At 48.9% G+C, this 6,383-nt stretch overlaps 1 protein-coding gene across 1 annotated transcript in view; it reads right to left on the bottom strand.

The window, feature by feature from the left end:
* The window catches only part of JPH3 (junctophilin 3), a 53,098-nt gene that overhangs the window by 2,425 nt on the left and 44,290 nt on the right, over positions 1-6,383 (bottom strand). The window lies entirely within an intron of this gene.

Here is a 6,383-nt window from a genome sequence, read left to right as displayed (position 1 = left end):
CTGGGGTAGTGGGAGGTGTCCCTGCCATGGGATGGGATGAACTTCAAGGTCCCTTCCCACCCAAACCATGGCAGAATTCAGTGATTTTACCTGGACAGCACTGCAGGAACCCCACAGCCCCAGCCCAGGAATGCTTCAACCCCTCCAGCAGCTTCACCTGGAGCCCATCCTGAACATTCCAGGAACATCAGGGGGTGCAGCCACCCCTCCAGCACATCCTTCTGTGGGACACTGGGCAGGAAAACCTCCCCTGGCACCTCACCCCATCCCTGGTGCCACAGTGAGAGTGTGGCTGGCACCAGGGCAGGCAGTGCTGGCAGCACGTGGGTGGTTTCTATTTCTTGGCCTCTCTGGGATCCTCAGCTGTTCCTGCTGCATCCCAGCCCTGGCATGGTCCAAAGGCTTTTCCCAGGTTCCTGTTCCTGGGATGGAGTGGGGACAGGGCTGGGCACCCCTTGGGAGATTTTTCTGTGGAGCTGCTGGAAGATAAAAGGGGGAAAAGCAGCTCGTGGCTGGCTGGGGATGGGTTCTTTCCCCAGCCTGATTCAGCTGCTCGGGGAGTGGGTGGCAGAGGATGCTGGAGCCTGCTGGAAAGGCAGATCTGTAACTTAGCAACAGGGTCAGAGGCAGCCAAGCCAAGGCAGGGATTGCAGAGAGCAGCCAGGTACCCACCCAGGGCTGCTGCTGCTGGCACAGCTCTGCCCCTGAGCCGTGCCCAAGCTGCCAAGGCAGCCAGCACCCCCTGCTCGCTGCTCTGCCCTCCCCAGCCCGGCCCTGCCAAGCCCAGCCTCGCTGGCACTGCCAGGGATTAGCTGCATTTCAGAAGATTATTGGGTTTTAGGGTTTTTGAGCTGCTGCTAATATAATAACAGATTGCAGGCGATTATCAGTGTCATTGTTTGCCTTGGCACGGCCCCACCGGGGCACTGAACGAGCTCCTGCCCCCAGCCCTGCAGCCAGGGAGGGCTCAGCTCAAATTCCAACATCCCTGAGCTGCTCCATGCAGGAATTCCGAGCTAAAACAGCCCTGCCCTGCCCTGCCCACACTGCTGATCCCCCCAGTTCCCTGTGTCCAGGGAGGGAGCACAGCCTTCACTTCTCCCCAGAAAAAACAGAGCAAGAGCAATCAGCCTCCAGTTGTACCAGGGAGGCTCAGACTGGATATTTGGGAATAATTCTACATTGGATATTTGGGAATAATTCTGCATTGGATATTTGGGAATAATTCTAATTGGATATTTGGGAATAATTCTACATTGGATATTTGGGAATAATTCTACGTTGGATATTTGGGAATAATTCCTCACCCAGGGCAGTGGTGGAGTCCCCATGGCTGGAGCTGTGTGGGTGTGGCACTTGGGGACACGGAGCAGAGGTGTCCTGGCAGTGCTGGGGATGGTTGGACTCAATTCCAGAGCTTTTTCCAGCCTAAACAATCCCATGGTTCTACAGAGCATCAAAGCTGGGCCCTGAGCTGGAAAAGTGGGGGGATCCCACCCCTGCTCCTGGATTCCTGTCCTGCTCAGCCCCTGGCTCAGGCTGGAGCTGTTTGCATCCCTGCCCTGCTCAGAAAATCCTTCCTTTGCCACTGCAGGCTCAGGATCTTCCACATTTCCCAGCCAGAATCACCAGGGAGGGGTTGGGAACTCTTCAAACCAAACTGCTCAGATCCAGCTGATCACAAATTCTGCTTCCTTTTCACAGCTCCCTGTTCTGAGCAGCTTTGCCCCTCCAAAATTTCTGTTTTAGCTCCAATTACAGATCCTGCTGCACTCCTCAGTGCTCAGTTTGCCTGATTTCTGTCTTTGAGGTCTCTGCTCAGAGGGAGTGTTTGTCCTTCCCCTGGCAGATGGGACAGCTCTGAGCACCTCTCCTGCTCTGCCTGGCCAGGAGAGGGATCAGTGCTGGAGCTGAGCTTTGGGATGAGGCTTTGCTGAGCCCAGCCTGGCTGCAGGGCACTGAGCTCCCTTCTGCTGCAGCACAGAACCTGTGCTTTAAACCCAGGGTTTCTAAACCCTCCCCAGTGTGTTCCAACCTCCAACAGGAGCCTTTGGAAAGAGGAGACACAGCCCCCGGGGTCTGATCTCATCTTTTTCCATTGCTGTGGAATCAAGGAATGGTTTGGGTGGTTCAGGATCCTCTCATCCCAACCCCCTGCCATGAGCAGCCATCTCCTGAAGCCCTATTTTAATTTTTTAACAATAAGATCCCTAGAGTCCTTCACAGGAGAAGGAAAACATCTGCCAAGGATGGGAATCTACACCAATATCAGCTGGGCAAGAGGATCCTTCCCTACCAACAGCTCCCATCTCCAAGGATTTTTGAGCTTTGCTTCCAAGCTTAAAGAACAGAAACTTAGACCTAAACCTAAACTCTGAAATAGGAATGGTTATGGCACAGGAGAATAACAGCAATTGTAGCTGGAGAGTAATTCCTGCCCCTCTGCCTTGTTTGTTTTGATCCTGGAACTGTTGTGTAGCAACTCCAGAGTTTTCCTGGGAATACGACGGACAGCTGCTTTACAAATGCAATTGTGGCATAATTAATTTAAGCATTAGCAATCCATTATTATCTGTTATCACAGGGTACAAGCTCTGCCTCTCTGCCATGGAAACCAGAGTGCAGGTTACCTAGGAATCCCTCTGGGATCTATTAAGTGTAATTACTAAGGACTTGGATCAGCAAAAAAAAAAAAACTAAAAAAAAAAAAGATATGCACCATTTTCCAGCCTCAGCACTGCAGAAAGGGCTGCAAACTTAGCAGCTTGGTGACATTTGTGCTGAATTGTCACATCATTGCCAGGAACACGCTCTGTGGAATGGTTAAGAAGCATTTAGCAAAGGAAACATCAGGGATTCACTTGGCTTTCTCCAGCGGATTGCAGCAGCTCCAGGAAGGGGCCCAGGAGATGCTAAAAGTGCTTGTGTGAGTGAAAGTGAGTTGGGTGGGATGGAAAAACCTGCTGCTGGGGGAGAAAAAGCTTAAAAAATGAGGATTTATCCTCTTAGAGATCCTTTAGCCTCTTAAAGAACTGGTTTGTCACCCTGGTTCAATCCTCAGCTTCCAGGTGCTGATCTCTGCCGGGCTTTTTTTAGGAATCTTTGAGCTCTAATTTTAAGATGTTTCTCCTAAAACCAGCAAAATTTGGTTCTAATGCAGTCCAAAGCTGGTGTTCAGCCCCAAATTTTCCAAGCTAAGAGCTGGAATTGGGCTCAACCCCCAGTGCAGGTGACAGGAGCAGAGGCAGGGAGGTGCTCCAGGTACATCAAAGCCCTCGGGATGAAAAGGCTTTGAAAAGGACCCTGTCGAGTTAACATCCCATTTCTCTCTGGAGATTATTTACCTCAGGTTGTCTGAACACGAAAGGGATTAGAGGAGGAACAGTTTGTGGTTATTATTTGTCTTAAGGAGAGACAAGCCCTGCAGTGATGCTCAGCCCTGCCTCATTCCTGAGCTGTGGTGGTGACAGGATTCCTCTTCCTCCTTGTTCCCATCAAATGATGATTCCTGTTTGTCTGGACACGCAGCTGCCACCTGGGACTGAGGGGAATCTCTTTGCCTGAGATGAGAGGAATCAGGAAAACCCAGGGATGATTGTGTAGGGACACCTGGGGATGCTCCCAACGAGAAAAAAAAATTAACGGGAAAACGTGAAGCTGGAATGGCACAGGGAGCAAAAAAAATTAAAATAATAACAGGAAAACCTGAAGCTGGAATGGCACAGGGGAGCAAAAAAAAATTTACAAAATAACAGGAAAAACTGAAGCTGGAATGCCACAGGGGAGCAAAAAAATTAAAAAATTAACAGGAAAAACTGAAGCTGGAATGGCACAGGGGAGCAAAAAAAAAATTAAAAAAAAATAACAGGAAAACCTGAAGCTGGAATGGCACAGGGGAGCAAAAAAATTAAAAAATTAACAGGAAAAACTGAAGCTGGAATGGCACAGGGGAGCAAAAAAAAAATTAAAAAAAAATAACAGGAAAACCTGAAGCTGGAATGGCACAGGGGAGCAAAAAAATAAAAAAATTAACAAGAAAACCTGAAGCTGGAATGGCACAGGGGAGCAAAAAAATAAAAAAATTAACGGGAAAACTGAAGCTGGAATGGCACAGGGGAGCAAAAAAATAAAAAAATTAACGGGAAAACCTGAAGCTGGAATGGCACAGGGAAGCAAAAAAATAAAAAAATTAACAGGAAAAACTGGAGCTGGAATGGCACAGGGGAGCAAAAAAATAAAAAAATTAACAGGAAAAACTGAAGCTGGAATGGCACAGGGGAGCAAAAAAAAAATTTAAAAAATAACAGGAAAAACTGAAGCTGGAATGGCACAGAGAGCAAAAAAAATTTAAAAAATAACAGGAAAAACTGAAGCTGGAATGGCACAGGGGAGCAAAAAAATAAAAAAATTAACAGGAAAACCTGAAGCTGGAATGGCACAGGGGAGAAAAAAAAATAACAGGAAAACCTGAAGCTGGAATGGCACAGGGGAGCAAAAAAAAAAATTTAAAAAATAACAGGAAAAACTGAAGCTGGAATGGCACAGGGGAGAAAAAAAAATTAACAGGAAAACCTGAAGCTGGAATGGCACAGGGGAACAAAAAAATTAAAAAATTAACAGGAAAACCTGAAGCTGGAATGGCACAGGGGAGAAAAAAAAATTAACAGGAAAACCTGAAGCTGGAATGGCACAGGGGAGCAAAAAAAATTTAAAAAATAACAGGAAAAACTGAAGCTGGAATGGCACAGGGGAGCAAAAAAATAAAAAAATTAACAGGAAAACCTGAAGCTGGAATGGCACAGGGGAGCAAAAAAAAAAAATTGAAAAAAAAATAACAGGAAAAACTGAAGCTGGAATGGCACAGGGGAGAAAAAAAATTTACAAAATAACAGGAAAACCTGAAGCTGGAATGACACAGGGATAAATCACAGGGTTTGATGGTAGTGGGGGTAAATACCAAACAACCCCCAGGTCCTTTTTCCCCCCAAATGGGAACAGGGAATGCGGAGAAAACATCCCGGAGGACCTTTAAGGAGCCAAACTTCCTTGAAAAAGGAATGGAAATCCATCTACTTCCTTGAAAAAGGAATGGAAATCCATCTACTTCCTTTACAAAGGAATGGAAATCCATCCCCACCTGGCATTCAGGAATTAGGGGCAGTGCCGAGCCCGGCTCCATCCCTCCATCCGCACATCCCCGCTCTCTGCAGATTGGCTGCCTGCTGCTGCCTCTCCCCAGCGACAGCCCGAGCAAAATCCTGCTGGCAAATCGGAGCGATGGGAGGGATGGATGGATGGGGAGGATGCGCTGCCGGGATCCCTCCCCGCCACCCCCGCCGGGAGATGCCTTCCCAGCCTCTCTCGTTGTTCTTTCCCTGGGAATTTTTGCGTTTGGGGTGGGATTTGTGTTCGGGCATCGCGCTCAGGGGTGGCTGGGCTGCATCCCCGGGGATGCGCTGGGACACGGAGCACCTTGAGGAGCCTCCTGCCATCCCCAGGGTGCTCTCAGCGAGCCCACGAGGAAGTGTTGGGTGAGCACCGCTGCTAAATGAGGACATCAAATGTCCTAAATGATGAATCAGACTCCGGTGGTGCCTGAGCCCCAGCCCTTCCCTGGGGCCCTGCCAGCAGTGCCAGATGTTCAGCACCTGCAGGAAAGCAGATCCAATCCCTTCTTTTTCTCCCCAGCCATTCCCTTTTTTTCTCCCCAGCCATTCCTTCTTTTTCTCCCCAGCCATTCCCTTTTTCTCTCCCCAGCCATTCCCTTTTTCTCTCCCTACCATTCCCTTTTTTTCTCCCCAACCCTGTGATGGGCTAAAAGGGTCGCTGGTATTTTAGAAAACTTCTTTCCCTTTCCAGTCTCCCAACAAATTCCTTTTTTCTATTCCTGTTTTAGTTCTCCTCAGAGGCTGCAGGAGGCTGTGAAGCATCCAGGCACAGCTTTTGTGCCTCGTGGCCTTTAAGGCTGGGCAGGATGGTGACGTTCCTGTAAATCCCTTAATGCCACAGCACCGACACTCCCGGCACGGGGCTCCTGCTTTCCTCTGCCCCAACGCTGACAGTGGCTGTGAGTTTGTCCTGGGGGTGCTGGGGTCACTGCCCTCAGAGCCTCAGAGAGATCAGGTGGCCTTGAATGTCATTTTAAAGCATTTGTGTGGCTCAGTGACCCCCAAATCCCCCAAGAGCCAGCACCAAGCAGCGCTGAATTTCATCAGTTATTGAGCTGTGGCCTTGAGAAATGAGGGAGGATTTTATGGGAGGATTTCTCAATTCCTGATGTGCAGCCCCAACAAAGGGGCTGGGTTCTGGGAGATTCTTTTAAAGGACTGGGGAAAAGGGGCAGAAAAGTTCCTGCAGCAACCTGTACATCTGACTCCTCTGTG

The sequence above is a fragment of the Catharus ustulatus genome, chromosome 11 (assembly GCF_009819885.2).
Source record: "Catharus ustulatus isolate bCatUst1 chromosome 11, bCatUst1.pri.v2, whole genome shotgun sequence".
Taxonomy (NCBI): Eukaryota; Metazoa; Chordata; class Aves; order Passeriformes; family Turdidae; genus Catharus; species Catharus ustulatus.
The sequence above is the reverse complement of the archived record's forward strand: the minus strand, read 5'-3'. Positions and strand labels throughout refer to the sequence as shown.